Consider the following 25,228-nt stretch of genomic DNA (forward strand, 5'->3'; position numbering starts at 1 on the left):
TGTCATGGCGCTTCTCCATGCATCCTGGCCATCCACTGGTTGCTCCAGGGTCCATCAAATCCGTCCTTCACCTGGTAGTTTGCATTGAATTCTTGTCTCGAGTCTCAAAATCTTGAGGTCTTAAGTCTTGAGGTCCTGAAGATGCAGTCATTGCCGATGCCATCATGAAGTTGTCGTCATTGACGTAGGGGGTCCTTCATACTCACACCACTCTCGAGCACTCATACCAACCCCATCTACTATAGCGTAGCATTAGAACTAAACATCCCGAGGCTTGTTACAGGGTGATGGGTTCCTACCTCATGCATTCTACTCAACTACAAGAAGGCAATAACACTACTGGAGCGATCACGAATGGTGACACTAGATGCAATAAAAACATGGGTATGAATAACATGGTCAAAGTGAACTTTCCTGGTATTACTTGATGAAGATAATATCGCTCTCAGAATAAAGACTTGGTAAACTATTCGTCACTCCGTTGAAAAATCTATATAGTCAAACATTGCATTCACATAAGCAATTGTTCTTGCAAGCAATTTCTATCAGTCATAAATTTCAATAAATAACAAATGAATAAAACCCAAATAAAATCCAAAGAACTTCAAGAAAAACTACTAAGAAAAAGTCTAAGACTTTACTACAAGCAATAAAAATAGTTTTTGACCTACATAAAACTTAACAGCAAAGTAAAATACTATACTAATAAATTAACAAAAAATAAAATGTAAAACAACTAAGTCAACAGAAAGTATTTTTCATAAAATTTTAGAAGCAAAAAGAAACAAAGTAAAAAGCTTTTATAAAACTCTAACTATGACCTATACAAGTTTTCCTTCAAAACTAAAGAAAATAAATTTTTAAATAAAAATAAAATTTATTTTTTTGATCAAAAGAAACAAAACTAAATTTGTCAAAAGTGACAAAAATAAAATAATTTAAGAACAATTAAAACTATAAAGAAAAGACTAAAACTAAACTAGAACTGTGACAATACTGTTTTTCCTAGAACCCTGATTTAAAATAAACTAAAATAAGTCACTATGCTACTAGATAGACAGAACAATAACAAAACAGTAGCAAAAAGAATGAATCAAAAATATTTTATAAAACTCAAAATACGGCCAAAATAGTGATTTGAACAAATTTCATAAAACTCAAATTTAAACTACTCAAATTTGAAAAATAATGGCACAAATAGAAAATTCATAGAATTTTGAAACTACAGAAAAAGAATCAGTCAATTTGGATCTATAAACTAAAAGATATTAAATATCTAAGATTGAAACTTTTCTGTTTCTTAAAAACATAAACGAAAATAAAAAACAAACAAAACATGCGCGAGCTACATGGCCTACTACTACTGGGCTAGGCGGTGGGCATTCGGTAACTAAACATCGCCCGGTCGATAAATAACTAAACCGCATACATACTAAATAAAAGAAACGGGTCGGCTAAACCGATCTGGACTAAACCATAAAACCGTACATAATACCGAACTAATAAAAAATAAACCTAGCCCCTACACAGATCTAATCTACGCCGTATAAAACAAATCGGGCGGCGGAGAGGGGGCGGCGGGGCTTACTGCGGTGGTTGCCGGAGTTGAAGACCGTGATGCCTCGGGCGGGGGCGAGGTGATGACTCTGGTGGTCGGGGCGATGGCGAAGTCGACGGGCGAACTCGGCAGGGCGATAGGGTTCCGGTGGTGGTGGAGTACCCCCTTGGGGTGGTCGGAGGCGAGCCGGGCGGCGTTGGAGAAGCTCCTGTGAGCTACGCGCTCTGGCGAGACTGGTTGAGCTCGGGCTCATCTTTGTAGATCGAAAGGAGGGCCAAAATTATGTTGCCGAGGTGCACAAGGACGGGAGGAAACAACATCAGGAAAACAGAAACACGGGGTTGCTCACCGGCGTGAAAATTCGTCGATGAACGGTGGCGGCTCGGACGAGATGCGAACGGCGTGTGCGAGGGTTTAGGGGGTTTCGGTCTTGGAGTTTAAAGGGAATCAAGAGAGGAGGGTGCAGGGATTATATAGGGCGTAGGCGTGCGCAAGGGGAAAGCTTGGGGGCGCGACCCCAAGAAGATCGGGATTCGGCAGCGGCATAGGCACGCTCTGGCTTGGCATTAAGTGGAGTGGAAGAAGAAGAGGGGTGGGGTCCAACGGTCAGTGGGAGAGGGCAGGCGATTGAGCAGCGGGGGACCGAGGCGAAGTGCTTCGGCGCGGGGAGGTGGCCGTGGGCCGAAAGAGAGAGAGACGGGCCTTAGTCAGTTGGCTTCGGTTGTTTTTTGAAATAAGCACACACAAGAAAACTAAATAAAGGGAAAACAATAAGACTTTTATATATACATATTATATATCAATTTTTTAGAAAAATAAATCCTAAATCATGAACTATTTTTCAGGGACACATTAGATCCAAGCAAATTCACAAAAGTCAAACAACGTTACTATTGCAATGAAACCCAATAAAAATCATTTTTAAAATACTAAAATGATTTCAAATTTATTTTTCTCCAATTTTATATTGTAGGGAATCATTTTACCCTATTTTCCATATATTTTATTTTTGGAGAAAAATAATTTCAATAAAACCAAATAACTCCAATTTGAAAGTGGGTTTCAAAATAACTTCAACCGGACTGTCAGTTTGATTCTTTTAAACTTCCAACTCATATTTCATATAATTTTAAGAAGTCATTTTATCTTCTCTCATGAAAATCATTGTGTTGCATAAAGTTTCTGAATTTGAAATATTTCCAAGTGGACTTCAATTCTTTTCAAAACCCTTTTCATTTATTTAAATGGAAGAAGTCATATCATCTTCACTCTAGGGTTTAGTGATGAAATGAATTTGAATTCATGGAGATCAAAATGAAATGATTAAAGTTTGGGAAAGTCATTTCATTCCCTCTCATTCAACTTTCAAAAACTTTCAAATTCCACTCGAATTCACACAATCAATCACACCACATTCAAAGAAACAATCATAAATATTTATTTAATATAACATTCCAAAATTTAGAATTTTGGGATGTTACATGTTCTTTGTGTGCATGTACCATTTACATAGTGTTGCTTGGTTCTCCTACTGGATTGATAACCTTGGTTTCATAACCGAGGAAAATATTTATCGTAGCTATGCTACATCATCCTTTCCTCTTTTGGGAAAACCGACGCAATGCTAAGCCACATCAAAAGGATTTCTGGCACAGTTGTCGGGGAGACATCATCAATATCTATTAGGTTCCTATCACAAATCGCATCTCCTTGCAATTTACATTATTTTCCATTTTTCTATCGTTTTCATCTCCCCCATTTCACAAAAAATTGCCTTCTTTTTCGTTCACCTTTTTCTCGTCAGATCTCTTGTTTGCTTGAAATCTTGTTTGCATAGTCGCGATGTCTCAAGAAAATACCAAATTGTGTGATTTTTCCAATACCAATAATAATAATTTTATTAGTACTCTGATTGCTTCTCCCGCCACTAGTGCGGAGTCTTGTGATATTAATGCCGCTTTGTTGAATCTTGTTATGAAAGACCAATTTTCCGATACACCTAATGAGGACGACATGTCCCATCTAAACTCATTTGTAGAATTGTTTGGTATGAAAAAGAAAAAAATATGTGGACAATGATATTGTGAATTTGAAATTATTTCCTTTCTCCTTGAGAGATCGTGTGAAAATTTGGTTTTCTTCTTTGCCTCGCAATAGTATCAATTCCTGGGATAAGTGCAAAGATGCTTTTATTACTAAGTATTTTCCTCCCGCGAAAATTATTTCTCTTAGAACTCAAATCATGAATTTTAAGAATCATGAGCATGAACATGATGCACAATCTTGGGGAAGAATGAAATTGATGCTAAGAAATTGTCCTAGTCATGGTTTAAATCTTTGGATGATCATACAATTTTTTAGCGGGATTGAATTTTGTTTCTAGAAATCTTTTAGATTCCGCCGCGGGGTGGTACTTTTATGGAGATTACTTTGGGTGAAGCTACTAAATTGCTAGATAATATTATGGCAAATTATTCATAAGGGCATATCGAAAGAGCACCTACTAGTAAAAAAGTTAATTCGGTTGAATAAATTAGTACTTTGAGTGAAAAGGTTGATGCTCTTATGAAATTGGTTGCTATTAAAAATACTCCTATTGATCTTAATGATGTGCCTTTGTCTACTTTGATTGAGCAAAATAGTGATCCCATAGATGTGAATTTTGTCTCGCGAAACAATTTAATAACAATGCTTATAGAGGTAATTTTAGTCCTATACATTTTTCTAGAAATTCCTCTAATAATTATGGAAATTCCTATGGTAATTCTTATTACAATAATAATAGGAACCCCTCTGATCTTGAGACTAATATTAAAGAATTTATCAATGCTCAAAAAGTTTTCAATACTAAGATAGAAGAAAAGATGAATAAAATTGACGATATGTCTGGAGACATTGATAGAATTTCTCATGATGTAGAAAATCTCAAGATTAAATTTTTTTCCACCTAAGGTTGATGTCAATGAATCAATTAAAGCTTTATATGTTTCTATAGATGAAATTAAGAAAAAACCACTATGCTTAGAGCTAAAATAGGATTTTTAGAAAGAGCGTTTTCTACCAATTGCTTTCATAATAATGATGAAGATCTTAAAATGATTGGTGTTTCTTCTATTGATTCTTTGTTTAGCAATATTAAACTTGATGAAAATAGGACTGAATAAGAGTCAACTTTAGCTAGAGGGCGTCCTCATAATTCGGAGGGTGAAAATCATGTTGAAAAAATTGATAAAAGTGGGTTTGGAGAGGGCAAAACTTTAACTAGTGATGTGCCCATTCTTTTGGATTACAAAGACTTTAATTATGATAGTTGCTCTTTGATTGAATGTATTTCTTTGTTGCAATTCATGATAAATTCACACAATGCCTATGAAGAAAATAAAGCTTTTACTAAACATATTGTAGAAGCGATGATGAAAGCTTTAGAAGAAAAGTTGGAATTAGAGATTTCGATTCCTAGAAAATTATATGATGAATGGGAACCAACCATTAAAGTCAAGATCAAAAATTATGAGTGATTTGCCTTATGTGATTTGGGTGCTAGTGTTTCCACACCTCTGAAATCTCTATGTGATGTCCTTGGTCTCACCAATATTGAAGAGTGTTCTCTTAATTTGCACTTGGCGGATTTCACTATTAAAAAGCCTTTGGGAAGAATTAATGATGTTCTTATTCTTACAAATAGGAACTATGTGCCCATATATTTTATTGTTCTTGATATTGATTGAAATCCGTCTTGTCCCATCATACTTGGTACACTGTTTTTACGAACTACAATGTTCTCCTCGATGTTCTTGGAGATCTATTTGATGTAATAATGAATTTTTGCGATGTGTTTGTTGGGATCCGATGAAGTTCGAGTTTATGATCAGATCTATCCATGAATATTATTTGAGTTTTCTTTGATCTCTTATATGCATGATTGTTATCGCCTCATATTTCTTCTCTGAATATATTGTTTAGTTAGGCCAACTAGATCGATTTTTCTTGCAATGGGAAGAGGTGCTTTGTGATGGGTTCGATCTTGCAGTGTCCTCACCCAGTGACAGAAGGGGTAGCGAGGCACGTATGTATCATTGCTATTAAGGATAAACAGATGGGGTCTATACCAACATGAATAGATCTTGTCTACATCATGTCATCATTCTTATTGCATTACTCCGTTTCTCCATGAGCTTAATACACTGGATGCATGCTAGATAGCAGTCGATGTGTGGATTAATAATAGTAGATGCAAAGTCGTTTCGGTCTACTAATCTTGGACGTGATGCCTATATACATGATCATTGCCTTGGATATCCTCATAGTTATTTGTTCTTCTATCATTTTCCCAACAGTAATTTGTTTACCCACCGTATGCTATTTTCTCAAGAGAAGCCACTAGTGAAATCTATGGCCCCCAGGTCTATCTTTTATCATTTTGTTTTTAGATCTATTATTCCAAAAACCCAAAAATACCTTGCTGCACCTTTTTATTTACCTTTTTTATTTTGTGTTCTTGCTAGATCTATTTATCCAATCTGATACAATTTAATCTATCTTTTTACCGTAGAGGGATTGACAACCTCTCTTACGTGTCGGGTTGCATGTATTTGTTTTTTGTGTGTAGGTACCGTTTACATAGTGTTGCTTGGTTCTCCTACTAGATTGATAACCTTGGTTTCATTACTAAGGGAAATACTTATTGTAGCAGTGCTGCATCATCCCTTCCTCTTTGGGGAAAACTGACACAGTGATAAGCCACGTCATTTTTTATTCGGATATTAGCTTCCTTGTGGCAGAAGCACACCTCCAAACGACTTACAAGGGAGCCACACGCCCTCTAGGTGCACCCAGGGTAGGTGCGTGCCCCTTGAGCTTGTGGGCCCCTCGAGCATCGTCTCACGTTGATTCTTTTTTCCCAAAAATCACATATATTCCAAAATAAATCTTTGTCAATATTATCGCATTTGGACTTTGTTTGTTATGGATACTCTACGAAAGAAAAAACATGCAACAAACAGCAACGAGCATTGGGCACTGGATCAATATGTTAGTCCAAGAAAATCATATAAATTGTTGCCAAAAATATGTGAAAGTTGCAGAATATTGGCATGAAACAATAAAAAAATTATAGATACGACAGAGACGTATCAGCATCCCCAATCTTAATTCATACCCGACGAGTTGGTAAATGATAAAAAGATATTTTTTTATTTGGAAGGCTACCTAGCATAATCTTGATCATATAATCTAATTATGGCATGAATAATTAGATGTGACTGATTCAAAGTAGTCTATAATTTGATATAAAGACATCAATGTTGGGGAACGCAGTATTTCAAAAATATTCCTACGAGCACGCAAGATCTATCTAGGGATGCATAGCAACAAGAGGGGAGAGTGTGTCTACGTACCCTCATAGACCGAAAGCAGAAGCGTTAAGTAATGCGGTTGATGTAGTCGAACGTCTTCGCGATCCAACTGATCAAGTACCGAACGCACGGCACCTCCGTGATCTGCACACGTTCAGCTCGGTGTCATCCCTCGAACCCTAGATCCAGCTGAGGCTGAGGGAGAGTTTCGTCAGCATGAAGGCGTTTTGACGACGATGATGAATTTACCGACGCAGGGCTTCGCCTAAGCACTATGATAATATGACCGAGGTGGAAATCTATGGAGGGGGGCACCGCACACGGCTAAGAGATCAACTTGTGTGTCTATGGGGTGCCCCCTCCCCCGTATATAAAGGAGGGGAGGAGGGGCCCGGCCGGCCTCATGGTGCACCCGCAAGGGGGGATTCCTACTCCTACTAGGAGTAGGTTTCCCCCCTTTCCTAGTCCTAATAAGAGGGGGAAGGAAGGGGAAGAGGAGAAGAAGGAAAGGGGGGCCGGCCCCCCTCCCAATTCAGATTGGTCTTGGGGGGGGGCGCCCCCACCTCTTGGCCACCTCCTCTATCTTCCACTAAAGCCCATGTAGGCCCATTAAATCCCCGGGGGGTTCCGGTAACCCCCGCGGTACTCCTGTATATGCCCGGACTCATCCAAAACCATTCCGGTGTCCAAACGTAACCTTCAATATATCAATCTTCATGTCTCGACCATTTCGAGACTCCTCGTCATGTCCGTGATCACATACGGGACTCCGAACTACCTTCGGTACATCAAAACACATAAACTCATAATACCGATCATCAACGAACGTTAAGCGAGCGGACCCTACGGATTCGAGAACTATGTAGAGATGAGTGAGACTCATCTCCGGTCAATAACCAATAGCGGAACCTGGATGCTCATATTGGTTCCTACATATTCTACGAAGATCTTTATCAGTCAAACCGCATAACAACATACGTTTGTTCCCTTTGTCATCCGTATGTTACTTGCCCGAGATTCGATCATCGGTATCATTATACCTAGTTCAATCGCGTTACCGGCATGTCTCTTTACTCGTTCTGTAATGCAACACCCCGCAACTAACTCATTAGTCACATTTCTTGCAAGGCTTATAGTGATGTGCATTACCGAGAGGGCCCAGAGATACCTCTCCGACAATCGGAGTGACAAATCCTAATCTCGATCTATGCCAACTCAACAAACACCATCGGAGACACCTGTAGAGCATCTTTATAATCACCCAGTTACGTTGTGACATTTGATAGCACACTAAGTGTTCCTCTGGTATTCGGGAGTTGCATAATCTCATAGTCATAGGAACATGTATAAGTTATGGAGAAAGCAATAGCAATAAACTAAACGATGATAGTGCTAAGCTAACAGATGGGTCAAGTCAATCACATCATTCTCTAATGATGTGATCCCGTTCATCAAATGACAACTCATGTCTATGGTTAGGAAACTTAACCATCTTTGATTAACGAGCTAGTAAATGTAGAGGCATACTAGTGACACTTTGTTTGTCTATGTATTCACAGATGTACTAAGTTTCCGGTTAATACAATTCTAGCATGAATAATAAACATTTATCATGATATAAGGAAATATAAATAACAACTTTATTATTGCCTCCAGGGCATATTTTATTCAGTCTCCCACTTGCACTAGAGTCAATAATCTAGATTACATTGTAATGATTCTAACACCCATGGAGTCTTGGTGATGATCATGTTTTTCTCATGAGAGAGGCTTAGTCAACGGGTCTGCAACATTCAGATCCGTAGGTATCTTGCAAATCTCTATGTCTCCCTCCATGACTTGATCGCGAATGGAATTGAAGCGTCTCTTGATGTGCTTGGTTCTCTTGTGAAATCTGGATTCCTTTGCCAAGGTAATTGCACCAGTATTGTCACAAAAGATTTTCATTGGACCCGATGCACAAGGTATGACACCTAGATCGGATATGAACTCCTTCATCTAGACTCCTTCATTTGCTGCTTCCGAAGCAGCTATGTATTCCGCTTCACACGTAGATCCAGCCACGACGCTTTGCATAGAACTGCACCAACTGACAGCTCCACCATTCAATAAAAATACCTATCCGGTTTGTGACTTAGAGTCATCCGGATCAGTGTCAAAGCTTGCATCGACGTAACCATTTACGATGAGCTCTTTGTCACCTCCATAAACGAGAAACATATCCTTAGTCCTTTTCGGGTATTTCAGGATATTCTTGACCGCTGTCCAGTGATCCACTCCTGGATTACTTTGGTTCCTCCCTGCTAAACTAATAGCAAGGAACAAATCAGGTCTGGTACACAGCATTGAATACATGATAGAACCTATGGCTGAAGCATAGGGAATTACTTTCATTTTCTCTCTATCTTCTAAAGTGGTCGGGCATTGAGTCTGACTCAACTTCACACCTTGTAACACAGGTAAGAACTGTTTCTTTGCTTGATCCATTTTGAACTTCTTCAAAACTTTATCAAGGTATGTGCTTTGTGAAAGTCCAATTAAGCGTCTTGATCTATCTCTATAGATTTTGATACCCAATATATAAGCAGTTTCGCCGAGGTATTTCATTGAAAAATTCTTATTCAAGTATCCTTTTGTGCTATTCAAAAATTTAGTATCATTTCCAATCAACAATATGTCATCTACATATAATATTAGAAATGCTACAGAGCTCCCACTCACTTTCTTGTAAATACAGGCTTCTCCAAAAGTTTGTATAAAACGATATGCTTTGATCACACTATCAAAGCGTATATTCCAACTCCGAGATGCTTGCACCAGTCCATAAATGGATCGCTAGAGCTTACACACTTTGTTAGCACCTTTTGGATCGACAAAACCTTCTGGTTGCATCATATACAACTCTTCTTTAAGATATCCATTAAGGAATGCAGTTTTGACATCCATTTGCCAAATTTCATATCATAAAATGCGGCAATTGCTAACATGATTCTAACGGACTTAAGCATCGCTACGGGTGAGAAGGTCTCATCGTAGTCAACTCCTTGAACTTGTCAAAAACCTTTCGCAACAAGTCAAGCTTTGTAGACAGTAATATTATCGTCAACGCCAGTCTTCTTCTTGAAGATCCATTTATTCTCTATGGCTTGCCGATCATCGGGCAAGTCAACCAAAGTCCATACTTTGTTCTCATACATCGATCCCATCTCAGATTTCATGGCCTCAAGTCATTCTGCGGAATCTGGGCTCATCGTCGCTTCCTCATAGTTCGTAGGTTCATCATGGTCAAGTAACATGACCACCAGAACAGGATTACCATACCATTCTAGTGCGAATCTTACTCTGGTTGACCAACGAGGTTCGGTAGTAACTTGATCAGAAGTTTCATGATCATCATCATTAGCTTCCTCACTAATTGGTGTAGGAATCATTGGAACTGATTTCTGTGATGAACTACTTTCCAATAAGGGAGCAGGTATAATTACCTCATCAAGTTCTACTTTCCTCCCACTCACTTCTTTCGAGAGAAATTCCTCTAGAAAGGATCCATTCTTAGCAACGAATATCTTGCCTTTGGATCTGTGATAGAAGGTGTACCTAACAGTCTCCTTTGGGTATCCTATGAAGACACATTTTTCCGATTTGGGTTCGAGCTTATCAGGTTGAAGCTTTTTCACATAAGCATCGCAGCCCCAAACTTTCAGAAACGAGAACTTGGGTTTCTTGCCAAACTGTGGTTCATATGGTGTCGTCTCAACGGATTTCGATGGTGCCCTATTTAACGTGAATGCAACCATCTCTAAAGCATAACCCCAAAATGATAGCGGTAAATCAATAAGAGACATCATAGATCGCACCATATCTAGTAAAGTGCGGTTACGACATTCGGACACACCATTACACTATGGTGTTCTAGGTGGCGTGAGTTGCGAAACTATTTCGCATTGTTTCAAATGAAGACCAAACTCGTAACTCAAATATTATCCTCCACGATCAGATCGTAGAAACTTTATTTCCTTGTTACGATGATTTTCCACTTCACTCTGAAATTCTTTGAACTTTTCAAATGTTTCAGACTTATGTTTCATCAAGTAGATATACCCATATCTGCTCAATGAAGGTCAGAAAATAACGATACCCGCCATGAGCATCAACACTCATCGCACCACATACATCAGTATGTATTATTTCCAATAAGTCTGTTGCTCGTTCCATTGTTCTGGAGAACGGAGTTTTAGTCATCTTGCCCATGAGGCATGGTTCACAAGCATCAAGTGATTCATAATCAAGTGATTCCAAAAGCCCATCAACATGGAGTTTCTTCATGTGCTTTACACCAATATGGCCTAAATGATAGTGCCACAAATAAGTTGCACTATCATTATTAGACTTATATATTTTGGCTTCAATACTATGAAAATGTTTATCACTACTATCAAGATTTAGTAAAAATAGACCACTCATCAAGGGTGCATGACCATAAAAGATATTACTCATATAAATAGAACAACCATTATTCTCTGATTTAAATGAATAACCATCTCGCATCAAACAAGATCCAGATATAATGTTCATGCTTAATGCTGGCACCAAATAACAATTATTCAGGTCTAAAACTAATCCTGAAGGTAGATGTAGAGGTAGCGTGCCGACGGCGATCACATCGACTTTGGAACCATTTCCCACGCGCATCGTCACCTCGTCCATAGCCAATCTTCGCTTAATCTGTACCCCCTGTTTCGAGTTGCAAATATTAGCAACAGAACCAGTATCAAATACCCAGGCGCTACTACGAGCATTAGTAAGGTACACATCAATAACATGTATATCAAATATACCTTTCACTTTGACATCCTTCTTATCTGCCAAATACTTGGGGCAGTTCCGCTTCCAGTGACCAGTCCCTTTGCAGTAGAAGCACTCAGTCTCAGGCTTAGATCCAGACTTGGGCTTCTTCACTTGAGCAACAACTTGCTTGCCATTCTTCTTGAAGTTCCCCTTCTTCACCTTGCCCTTCATCTTGAAACTGATGGTCTTGTTGATCATCAACACTTGATGCTCCTTCTTGATTTCTACCTCCGCAGCCTTTAGCATCATGAAGAGCTCGGGAATTGTCTTATCCATCCCTTGCATATTATAGTTCATCATGAAGCTTTTGTAGCTTGGTGGGAGTGATTGAAGAACTCTGTCAATGACACTATCAACTGGAAGATTAACTCCCAGCTGAGTCAAGTGATTGTGGTACCTAGACATTCTGAGTATATGCTCACAGACAAAACTATTCTCCTCCATTTTGCAGTTGTAGAACTTATTGGAGACTTCATATCTCTCAATCCGGGCATTTGCTTGAAATATTAACTTCAACTCCTGAAACATCTCATATGCTCCATGACGTTCAAAATGTCGTTTGAGTCCCGGTTCTAAGCCGTAAAGCATGGCACACTGAACTATCGAGTAGTCATCAGCTTTGCTCTTCCAGGTGTTCATAACATCTGGAGTTGCTCCTGTAGTGGGTTTGGCACCTAGCGGTGCTTCCAGGACATAATTCTTCTGTGCAATAGCACGAGCCATTTATCTACAACAACATAGACGTGCAAAATACTATCATGTACTAAGTTCATGATAAATTAAAGTTCAATTAATCATATTACTTAAGAACTCCCACTTAGATAGACATCCCTCTAATCATCTAAGTGATCACGTGATCCATATCAACTAAACCATGTCCGATCATCACGTGAGATGGATTAGTTTTCAATGGTGAACATCACTATGTTGATCATATCTACTATATGATTCACGCTCGATCTTTCGGTCTTAGTGTTACGAGGCCATATCTGCATATGCTAGGCTCATCAAGTTTAACCCGAGTATTCTGCTTGTGGAAAACTGGCTTGCACCCGTTGTATGTGAACGTAGAGCTTATCACATCCGATCATCATGTGGTGTCTTGGCACGACGAACTGTACCAATGGTGCATACTCAGGGAGAACACTTATACCTTGAAATTTAGTGAGAGATCATCTTATAATGCTACCACCGTACTAAGAAAAATAAGATGCATAAAGGATAAACATCACATGCAATCAATATAAGTGATATGATATGGCCATCATCATCTTGTGCCTTTGATCTCCATCTTCAAAGAACCATCATGATCACAATCATCACCGGCTTGACACCTTGATCTCCATCGTAGCATCGTTGTTGTCTCGCCAACTATTGCTTCTACGACTATCGCTACCACTTAGTGATAAAGTAAAACAATTACATCGCGATTGCATTTCATACAATAAAGCGACAACTATATGGCTCCTGCCAGTTGCCGATAACTGTGTTACAAAACATGATCATCTCATACAATAATTTATATAATCATGTCCTGACCATATCACATCACAACATGCGCTGCAAAAACAAGTTAAACGTCCTCTACTTTGTTGTTGCAAGTTTTACTTGGCTGCTACGGGCTTAGCAAGAACCGTTCTTACCTACGCATCAAAAGCCACAACGCGGTGTAGTGATTGCTTTTTGATCTTTAGAAAGAACCCTGTTCATTGAATCCAATTCAACTAAAGTTGGATAAACTAACACCCGCCAGCCACCTGTGTGCAAAGCACATTGGTAGAACCAGTCTCATGAATGCGGTCATGTAATGTCGGTCTGGGCCGCTTCATACAACAATACCACCGAATCAAGAAACAACTAGTGAAGGCAAGCAATATGTATATACCCACGCCCACAACTCCTTTGTGTTCTACTCGTGCATATAACATCTACGCATAGACCTGGCTCGGATGCCACTGTTGGGGAACACAATATTTAAAAAATATTCCTACGATCACGCAAGATCTATCTAGGTATGCATAGCAACAAGAGGGGAGAGTGTGTCTACGTACCCTCGTGGACCGAAAGCGGAACCGTTAAGTAACGCGGTTGATGTAGTCGAACGTCTTAGCGATCCAACCGATCAGGTACCAAACGCATGGCACCTCCAAGATCTGCACATGTTCAACTCGGTGACGTCCCTCGAACTCTAGATCCAGCTGAGGCCAAGGGAGAGTTTCGTCAGCACGATGGCGTGTTGACGGTGATGATGAATTTATCGATGTAGGGCTTCGCCTAAGCACTACGACAATATGACCGGGGTGGAAATCTATGGAGGAGGGCATCGCACACGGCTAAGAGATCAACTTGTGTGTCTATGGGGTGCCCCCTCCCACGTATATAAAGGAGGGGAGGAGGGGGCCGGCTGGCCTCATGGTGCGCCCCCAAGGGGGGATTCCTACTCCTACTAGGAGTAGGTTTCCCCCCTTTCCTAGTCCTAATAGGAGGGGGAAGGAAGGGGAAGAGGAGAAGAAGGAAAGGGGGGCGACCCCCCTCTCAATTCAGATTGTGCTTGGGGGGGGGGAACGCCCCCACCTCTTGGCCACCTCATCTCTCTTCCACTAAAGCCCATGTAGGCCCATTAAGCCCCCGGGGGTTTCAGTAACACCCCGGTACTCCGGTATATGCCCGAACTCATCTAAAACCATTCCGGTGTCCAAACATAACCTTCCAATATGTGTTGACCATTTCGAGACACCTCGTCATGTCTGTGATCGCATCCGAGACTCCGAACTACCTTCGGTACATCAAAACACATAAACTCATAATACCGATCGTCATCGAACGTTAAGCGTGCGGACCCTACGGGTTTGAGAACTATGTAGACATGACTGAGACTCATCTCGGTCAATAACCAATAGCGGAACCTGGATGCTCATATTGGTTCCTACATATTCTACGAAGATCTTTATCGGTCAAACCGCATAACAACATACGCTTGTTCCCTTTGTCATCGGTATGTTACTTGCCCGAGATTCGATCGTCGGTATCATTATACCTAGTTCAATCTCGTTACTGGCAAGTCTCTTTACTCGTTCCATAATGCAACATCCTGCAACTAACTCATTAGTCACATTGCTTGCAAGGCTTATAGTGATGTGCATTACTGAGAGGGCCCAGAGATACCTCTTCGACAATCGGAGTGACAAATCCTAATCTCGATCTATGCCAACTCAACAAACACCATCAGAGACACCTATAGAGCATCTTTATAATCACCCAGTTACGTTGTGATGTTTGATACCACACTAAGTGTTCCTCCGGTATTTTGGAGTTGCATAATCTCATAGTCATAGGAACATGCATAAGTTATGGAGAAAGCAATAGCAATAAACTAAATGATTATAGTGCTAAGCTAACGAATGGGTCAAGTCAATCACATCATTCTTTAATGATGTGATCCCGTTCATCAAATGACAACTCATGTCTATGGTTAGGAAACTTAACCATCTTTGATTAACGAGCTAGTAAATGTAGAGGCATACTAGTGACACTCTGTTTGTCTATGTATTCACACATGTACTAAGTTTCCGGTTAATACAATTCTAGCATGAATAATAAACATTTATCATGATATAAGGAAATATAAATAACATCTTTATTGTTGCCTCTAGGGCATATTTCCTTCAATCAATACTCGGGCATACCAACAAACAATCATCTCTTTCAGAATAAAAATGCTAAAAAACGCTATCCCTACAAAATCATATAGTCTTGTCATGCTCCATCTTCTTAGCACAAAGTATTTATCATGTACAACCCCAATGACAAACCGATAAATTGGTTCATACTTTTTAGCACGCTTCAGTTTTTTCAACCCACACACAATACATGAGCGTAAGCCATGGACATAGCACTATGGGTGGAATAGAATGCAGTGATGGAGATCAATAAGGGGAAGACAAAAAAGGAAGATAGTCTCACATCGACGCGGCTAATCAACGGGCTATGGAGATGCCCATAAACTGATGTCAATGCGAGGAGTACGGATTTCCATGCAACGAATGCACTAAGAGCTATAAGCGATTAAGTGTATGAAAGCTCAAATGGAAAACTAAGTGGGTGTGCATCCAACTTGCTTGCTCATGAAGACCTCGGGCATTTGAGAAAGCCCATCATCGAAATATACAAGCCAAGTTCTATAATGAAAAATTCCCTCTAGTATATGAAAGTGACAACATAGGGGGCTCTCTATATGAAATACATGGTGCTACTTTGAAGCACAAGTGTGGAAAAGGGTAGTAACATTGCCCCTTCTCTTTTTTCTCTCATTTTCTTTTTTTTCTTTTTTTCTTTTTTTGTTTGGCACTTTTTGGCCTCTTTTTTCGTCTGGTTCCTCGTCCCGACTTGTGGGGGAATCATAGTCTCCATCATCCTTACTGTTGGTGTCAAAACCGGCGGATCTCGGGTAGGGGGTCCCGAACTATGTGTCTATGGTCGATGGTAACAGGAGACAAGGGACACTATGTTTACCCAGGTTCGGGCCCTCTCTATGGAGGTAATACCCTACGTCCTGCTTGATTGATATTGATGAATATGAGTGTTACAAGAGTTGATCTACCTCGAGATCGTAATGGCTAAACCCTAGAGGTCTAGCTTGTTTGGCCATGATAATGAGTGTCCTATCCGGACTAACTACTCCGGTTTATATAGACACCGGGAGGATCTAGGGTTACACAAGGTCGGTTACAAAGAAGGGAATCTACATATTAGGTCGTCAAGATTGCCTTCCACGCCAAGGAGAGTCCCATCCAGACTCGGGTGTAGTCTTCGGTCTTCGTATCTTCACAACCCATCAGTCTGGCCCATGGCTAATGGGCCGGACACCCGAGGACCCCTTAGTCCAGGACTCCCTCAGTAGCCCGTGAACCTGGCTTCAATGACAAGGTATCCGACGCGTAGTGTTGTCTTCGGCATTGCAAGACGGGTTCCTCCTTCTGAATTCTAGAATAGTCTTCGGATGAATTGATCGTGTCCGGACCTGTAACACACGGCCATAGAGCGTATAGCATTCTACGAATCCAATCTGCTGACAACTTTTAGTAATGTGATGTCATGCTTCTCGGTCATTATTTCGAACCGTTTCCTGTCCCTCCGTCCCACTTTTCAGGGCGTGGTTGTCATTGACACGTCTTGTCGAAGCAGAGATCGTGTCCCCTAATTGCGGGATTTTCATTAATACAAGCGTGGGTAACCCAACCGTCCCGCGGGAAAGATTCCTTAGTAATAGGCAAGTTCTTAGGCTTGGGAGGAGGCGTTTAATACCCGCTGCCTTTATAAAGGAACCAAGGGCCGTGTTTTATGCCAAACCTTTCCTCATCCTTCCCGGCCTCGAGTTCTAGCACCCAAGGTTCAACTTCATCGTTTCAAGCCTCCCATCATGTCCGGACCTAGCTCCCAAGGCCGATGGGCGGCTTCCTCCGTCACGGAGGAGGATATCACAAAGCTTCGGGCGGCCAGATATTTGACTGCGGAGGTGCACCACAGGCTTCGTTCTCAAGGACAGGTTATTCCGACCCCCAGATCTGGCGAGAGGGTCGTATTCATCTCCCACTTCCTCTGGGGGCTAGGGTTTGCTCTTCACCCCTTCGTCCGGGGGCTAATGTTCTATTACGGACTAGATTTTCATGACCTAGCCCCAGACTCTATCCTTCACATCTCGGCGTTTATCATTACATGCGAGGCCTTCCTCCGAATCCCCCACACTTCGGCTTATGGCTCAAGACCTTCAGTGTGAAGCCGAAGGTAGTCGACGGGGAACAGGTGGAGTGCGGCGGTGCTACGATCTGCCAATTCACCGGCACTCCTTGGCCAAAAGGTTCTTTTACCAAAGCTTCCAATCACTGGCAAAGGGGGTGGTTTTACATTACGGAGCCCCGCAGCACCAAGTGGGTAGCTGCACCCACATTCCATCCTAGCCCACTGTTATTGCTTGCGTCGTGGGTCAACAAGGGGCTGGACTGGGGATCAATTGATGAAGTGCAGACTTTACAAAGCCGCATCCGAACCCTCCTCGAGAGAGACATCGATCTTGTCAACGTGATCCAAGTGATGTTAGTTCGCCGAACCCTGTCGTGCCAATGCATGTCTCGCCGCATGTGGGAGTTTAATCCAGAAGGACCACAAACCCTCCAACACTTCTTCGGCACCACACACAAAGGGATGTGGAAGTTATTTTTCGGGAAGCGGAAACATTGGCTGGACACCACCGAAGATGCTGGCCTTAACTGCAACCGTCCGGATACCCCGGTAAGCACTTGGCTCCTGAACACTTTGTAATTATGCATACCATAATATGGTACTAAGCAACCTATCTTCTTCCAGGGCTGGACAAGGAAGGCGGAACTGATTATGTGTTCGGCCCCTCTGCCTGAGGGCCCAGCGAATCCTGTTCTAACAAGGATGCTGGCCCTGGCACCATCCCAGATGCCTGTGAAGGAGGGCGAGGCGGAGAGTGAGAGGACCAAAGATGGCCCCTATTCCAAGGGTGCATCGGACATTGTGTCTGGAGGAATCAAAGTTCCCTCATACGAAGACAAAAGTGAAAGGGGGGCAATGTCTCCCTTCCTCCTAGGAAGAGAAGGGCCACCTCCGAAGATGGGGAGAAGTGGGCTTCTAAACGAGGCAAGATGCCTCAGGTGGCTGGCTCGGGTTTGGAGGACGTCGAAGCGCAGTCTCATGACGAGGACAAACTTTAGGCCAAATTGTAAGTGAATCAAGGCTATTTTAAACATGTCCCGTTCCTTTCTTATAATGCCCGGAATATATATTCTTTGTTTTTGCAGTTCAACACACAGTCTTCATCAACAATCCTTTTCCTCGGGGGACCTTCTCCCAGAGATGATGGAAAGCGAAACGGCTCCACCGGATTCCCCGTCCAATAGGGCGGATGACTTGGAGGTGTCGTCGCGGAGGGTCTCCCCCGACCAACAAGTGGTGCAAGGGATGATGAAGACATTTGCCGAAGGTGATACTTCGGTGGCCCAAGGTCCAGGGGACAACAATGAGGGCCCCGGACAATCTGATATACATCCGGAGACGTATGAACAGATCCCTTCAAAGGGTGGCCGTACTCCCACGGCAGCCCCCGAAGACCCAGAGGCGCCGGATATCTTGACGAACATGCTGCGGCAAGCGTCCGTCTCAGGGGAACATCGTACCTTAATGAGTACGGTGGTTGAAAAGGTCCAGTCCGCGAAGAGCGGATTGGATGAGGCCTTTGCGAGCCTACTAAGAGGCTTCGAGGTTTGTACTGTAATATGTGCAATTGTGTTTTATTCAGAAAATACACCTGTGCATAGATAGTAGCCCCTGAGACCCAGGTTGGCTTCCCATGGGAGGCGAACGAAGGATCAAGAAGAAACATTCAAGGACTAATCTGATTGACTTGAACACAGGCTGCTTCCCCCTGGCCACTTCCCAGACTACGGATATTGCCGAGCTGCAACGAAAGCTTGATATGGCCGAGGATGACATTGCGTTAATCAATGTGCATCTTGATGAATCGCAAGGTATGTGTTCGGGGCAGTCCCTTCACATACATGTTTGTGATAGAAGCATAATGCTGAAATTTATATACTGTAATATGCATGGCTGCAGATGGTGTTGCCGCCATTGAAATTCTTCTGGCAGAGCTGGCCCGGGCCAAGGAGCAGGCTCGATGCAGTAATGCGGCTACCGAAAAGGCATCGGCTGAGTTAAAGGCCGAACGAACTGCTCGGCATCAAGACGAGGAGAACATATCCATGATGGCGCTTGAACTAAAAAATGCTGCTAGCCGCTGTGACCTTCTTGAGAAGGAGAATGAAGCCAAAATGGCTGAAGTTGACAAGTCCTTACGAGAGGCGAGGGAAGCGTGGTCTGAATCCAGAGCCGCCTGTGAGGAGATCTGGCAAGCTAGGGAGATTGCGGCCGGTGAGCCATTTTTGCTATAGACTAAGTTCGGCGATCCAAACTATGCTCAACGTAACCAATTATGGAGTTCTTCGGACGAGTTTTTAGACTTACCGAAGAGTTCTTTCGATGCGGCGCAGTTTTACCAGGCGCGAGAGGGGTATGCATCAGAGAAGCTTTTTTGGTCACAATTCAGCGCGTCGAAGCGCCCCCTGTTGCTAAATAAGCAGATGTCCCAGTGGGCCGAGCTTCATAGGATATCCGGCACTGCCATGAAGAATGTCATAACTCGGTTATGGCCAACTGAGCCTGTTCCGAATAGCTACTTCAGCTTGGTGCAACGGCTTGTTGACGCGGTGCCACATATCGACGCTGTGAAGCGGTCGGTGTGCATCAATTGTGCACGGATGGCCTTTGCCCGAGTCAAGACATTATGGGGGAAGATGAAGGCCATCGATGTTGCAGTGAACAGTCCACCCAAGGGTAAGGACCACCAAGAACCGGAGCATTATTTTGAAGACGTCCTAGTGGCTGCCCGCTTGATATAGGGCCAGTGCTCGAAAGACATAATGTTCGAGTGAGATGTATGAGAATTGTATGAGACAATTTTATGGTTAATCTGTTTTTATATATTGCTCGAAAGTTTGTGTTCCTCCTGTGCGGCCGTTTTAATATAATCTGAAAGTTTTCCAGTCATCGGCTTCAGCCCCCTCGTGGGAAGTACGGGGGTGTTCGGAAAAGCATTTGATCACTCTTGACCCAACGTCTTGGTCCATGAAGGAGGTGTCAATGCGGCGAAATAGGCAACCAGACAATAGGGCGTTAACACTTTCACTTAGCCATAGGAGTTTTACGATGGGTCTACGACATAGCCCCTGGTATGTATGCGGCTTATTCATATGATGCGTGTACATATTTGACAGAAAAGTGGTCCTTCGTGTGAAACGGAGGAATCGCTAGAGATTCTGATAAGTCATCGAGTGGTTGACTAGCTCTCACCGCATCATGACAGTCAGTTTTCGGCTTTCTCTACTGAGGTGCTGAGCTAGGTGAACCGGAAGCACAATCGCAGTAGTTCTCCCTTTACTAACCTAGACGATAGAGCGGAACTTAGGATAGCAAGCACAGGAGCTGGGCAACCCAACTATTGACCCAAGACATGATTCGGAGCTGATGCATATAAGGCCAAACTCGCGACGCTGAAGTATGTTGCAAAAGTTGTTCGGACTTTTGTTGGCAACTCGATTGTTCCCGTACCGAGCCCCTGGCAAGTTTAAGCCGGGGTATATCTGTGAAACAACCATAGGAGGTTTGTTCTATTGCGTAAAGACACGGATAAATAATACTGGTAATGTGAACTGGGACCTGAGCGATATGCCAAAGATTACTAGATATATATAAGGGCCACGACCCCGGCTGTTTGATATGCCCTGGGTCGAAGGCAGAGGAAAAAGGCATGTTACAGGCTCGAAAAAGAGTGCGGTCTACTAAAAGTTATTTGGACCTCCCGTCGCACGTCTGCGCCGCCTGTCCTCGGCGAGGGGAACCCTTGAAGGAAGTAGCCCCGTAGATGAGTGTACGGATCCGAACTCTGATAGAGTCGGTTTTAGATGTTTCTCCTTTGCGCCACCTATTAAGAGGTAATGAAGAAAGAAAGAAAAAGGAAAGTAGATAGAAAATGTTATCGGAGTGCTTGTAGAGTTGTCCGTATTATGCTTCCGCCGATGCCCATGGTATCTTAAGCGCGTAGTTATGTATGTGCAGTATAGTTTTAACGGGTATATGAGATGGGCAACGGAAGTCGAACTGATATTTCTGCCCCGGATTTGATCGATCTTCGAGGGGAAATTTCTTCTGGCCTTCGGCACTTGGCTGGTGAACCATTCCGTCGTCCCTATTGCATGGCGGACCCCTTCCCTTGTGTTTGGCATTGAGCTTACCGGCCTGCTTGAGGACCCAAGAACTTCTGTTGGTATGATTAGCTGGTTTATTGGGGTGGCCGTGAATCTGGCAGGGTCGGTCCAATATCCTGTCTAGGTTGGATGGTCCATCTATGTTCGCCTTGAATGGCTTTTTCCGTTGACTAGGATTAGGATTGCTGAATCCGGCGTTGATCGTTGTGTCGCGTGATCTTTCATTATCATTGCAATTGTTGTGTTTACGTTGTCATGGCTTGCCGTTGCCGTCTCGGATTTTAGAAGTGCATGTGCCACTGGCCTATTGCCTCTATGAGCGAGCCAGCTGTCTTCTCCCGCGCAAAAGCGGGTCATTAGAGCGGTAAGGGCTGTCATGGATCTAGGTCTTTCTTGACCGAGGTGGCGTGCAAGCCATTCATCCCGGACGCTGTGTTTAAAGGCCGCAAGGGCTTCCACATCCGGACAGTCGACGATTTGGTTCTTTTTAACTAAGAACCTAGTCCAGAGCTGCCTGGCTGATTCTTCGGGCTGCTGGACAATGTGACTTAAGACATCGGCGTCCAGTGGCCGGACATATGTTCCTTGGTAGGTTTCACAAAAGGCGTCCTCCAAATCTTCCCAGCTGCCAATAGAATTTTCGGGCAAACTATTTAACCAGTACCGAGCTGGTCCTTTTAGTTTTAGTGGTAGGTATTTGATGGCATGAAGGTCATCCCCACGGGCCATGTGGATATGGAGGAGGAAGTCCTCGATCCATACCGTGGGATTTGTTGTTCCATCGTATGATTCAATATTCATAGGTTTGAACCTATTTGGGAATTCATGCTCCATTACTTCGTCTATGAAGCAAAGAGGGTGCGTGGCGCCTCTATGTTGGGACACACTGCGACGTACCTCCGATGGAGTCCGATTGCGGTTTTCAGCCCGGGCGTGGCTAGGTTTGTCACGTCTAGATAGGTGGCCATCGTCGCGTGTCGAGGTATGTCCTTGCGATCCATAGGTCGCTCTTGGGTGTCCTACTCTGCTACCCGGGGCCTGGTGACAGTCGTGTGCACAATACCGAGTTGTTTTGTTCTTGCCTTTACGGTGAGGTGGGGCGGTCTGGTGTTCGTCTTGAGTTACCGCTTTACCCGGACCAAGTTGTGCTTGACCTTACGTCCTGTGCGATAATGGCGCGAGCTCGAGCGCCTTGTCGTCACCCTAGGGTAGCAATGTACTCTTTGGGTAGCTTTTGGCTGGGCCACTAAGGCCAAATTCTTCGGCAGCTAGGACTTAGGTCCATCTATCATTGAGTAGATCTTGGTCGGCTTGAAGTTGCTGCTGCTTCTTTTTTAGGCTCCTTGCAGTGGCTATTAGTTGGCGCTTGAAGCGCTCCTGCTCAAGAGGTTCCTCAGGCACGATAAAATCATCGGTGCCGAGGCTCACCTCATCCTCAGAGAGGGGAAGGTAATTGTCGTCCTCCGAATCTTCGTACTTGGCCTGCTTACCAGGGCTAACCTGCCCATCTTCCCGTTCATCCTGGTCATTAGCTGTATTAACAGGGTCTTCGTTGTCTTCAGCATCGTCATCCATACTGTCAATGTTCTCGGAGTCGTAGTCAAGTGTATCTATCGAATCTTCGACTGTGGCTATGAAGTGGGTGGTGGGTGGGAAGCAAAATTCTCCGCAGCCAGCCCCTGGTTCGAGCCGAATAATGTTTGGCTGTGAATCCTCTATCAAGGACAGGTTCTTTAACGAGCTGAGCACATCGCCCAAAGGCGAGTGCTGGAAGATGTCCGCGGCACCGAATTCGAAGATCGATAAACGATCAAGCTCGGAGTCCGCGGGCTCACGTGGTTTGGAACTTACGGCCAGAGACGAGTCCGCAGTTCCGGTGACCAAGACATCATGAGAGGTTGAGTCTATGTGCGGCTCCAATGCCGTGGAATCTGTGGCCTCCGTAGTGGGATGGCATGGTTTGCTCCGGATCTAGGGCAAGAGCGGTTATAGGAGCAATCTCCTGGATGCGGCCAGATGACAGATTTAGGTCATGATCATCTGGGTCACCGGGAGCGGCTGCCGCGGTCTCGAATCCGGTGAAGATCAAGTCTCCCCGGATGTCCATAACGTAGTTCAAGCTCCCGAATCTGACCTGATGGCCAGGGGCGTAGCTTTCGATCTGCTCCAGATGGCCAAACGAGTTGGCCCGCAATGCGAAGCCGCCGAACACAAAGATCTGTCTAGGAAGGAAGATTTCTCCTTGGACAGCGTCATTATTGACGATCGAAGGGGCCATCGAACCTTTTGGCGACAACACAGAGGAACTCTCAATGAAAGCACCAATGTCGGTGTCAAAACCGGCAGATCTCGGGTAGGGGGTCCCGAACTGTGCGTCTAAGGTCGATGGTAACACGAGACAAGGGACACGATGTTTACCTAGGTTCGGGCCCTCTCTATGGATGTAATACCCTACGTCCTGCTTGATTGATATTGATGAATATGAGTGTTACAAGAGTTGATCTACCTCGAGATCATAATGGCAAAACCCTAGAGGTCTAGCTTGTTTGGCCATGATAATGAGTGTCCTATCTGGACTAAGTCCTCCGGTTTATATAGACACCGGGACGATCTAGGGTTACACAAGGTCGGTTACTGATACGTCCATTTTGCATCATGCTTTTATATCGATATTTATCGCATTATGGATTATTATTTCACTTTATGTCACAATACTTATGGCTATTCTTTCTTATTTTACAAGGTTTACATAAGGAGGGAGAATGCCGGCAGCTGGAATTCTGGGCTGGAAAAGGAGCAAATATTAGAGACCTATTCTGCGCAACTCCAAGTCATGAAACTCCACGGAACATCTTAAAATAAATAAAGAAAAATCCTCGCCAAAGATGAAGGCCAGGGGGCCCACACCCTGCTCACGAGGGTGGGGGCGCCCCCCTAGGGCGCCCCCCTACCTCGTGGGCCCCCTGGTGGCTCTCCGACGTCCATCTTCTCCTATATGAAGTCTTTCGATGAGAAAAAAATAAGGAGGAACTTTTCGGGACGAGACTCCGCCGCCACGAGGCGGAACCTTGGCGGATCCAATCTAGAGCTCCGACAGAGCTGTTCTGCCGGGGATACTTCCCTCCGGGAGGGGGAAATCATCACCATCGTCATCACCAATGCTCCTCTCATCGGGAGAGGGAAATCTCCATCAACATCTTCACCAGCACCATCTCATCTCCAAACCCTAGTTCGTCTCTTGTATCCAATTCTTGTCTCAAAGTCCGGGATTGGTGCTAGTAGGTTGCTAGTAGTGTTGATTACTCCTTGTAGTTGATGCTAGTTGGTTTATTTGGTGGAAGATCATATGTTCAGATCCTATATGCATATTATTACCCCTCTGATTATGAACATGAATATGCTTTGTGAGTAATTACGTTTGTTCCTGAGGACAAGGGAGAATTCTTGCTATTAGTAGTCATGTGAATTTGGTATTCGTTTGATATTTTGATAAGATGTATGTTGTCTAGCCTCTAGTGGTGTTATGTGAACGTCGACTACATAACACTTCACCATTATTTGGGCCTAGAGGAAGGCATTGGGAAGTAATAAGTAGATGATGGGTTGCTAGAGTGACAGAAGCT

Source organism: Triticum urartu, chromosome 4, assembly GCF_003073215.2.
Source record: "Triticum urartu cultivar G1812 chromosome 4, Tu2.1, whole genome shotgun sequence".
In the NCBI taxonomy this organism is placed as follows: Eukaryota; Viridiplantae; Streptophyta; class Magnoliopsida; order Poales; family Poaceae; genus Triticum; species Triticum urartu.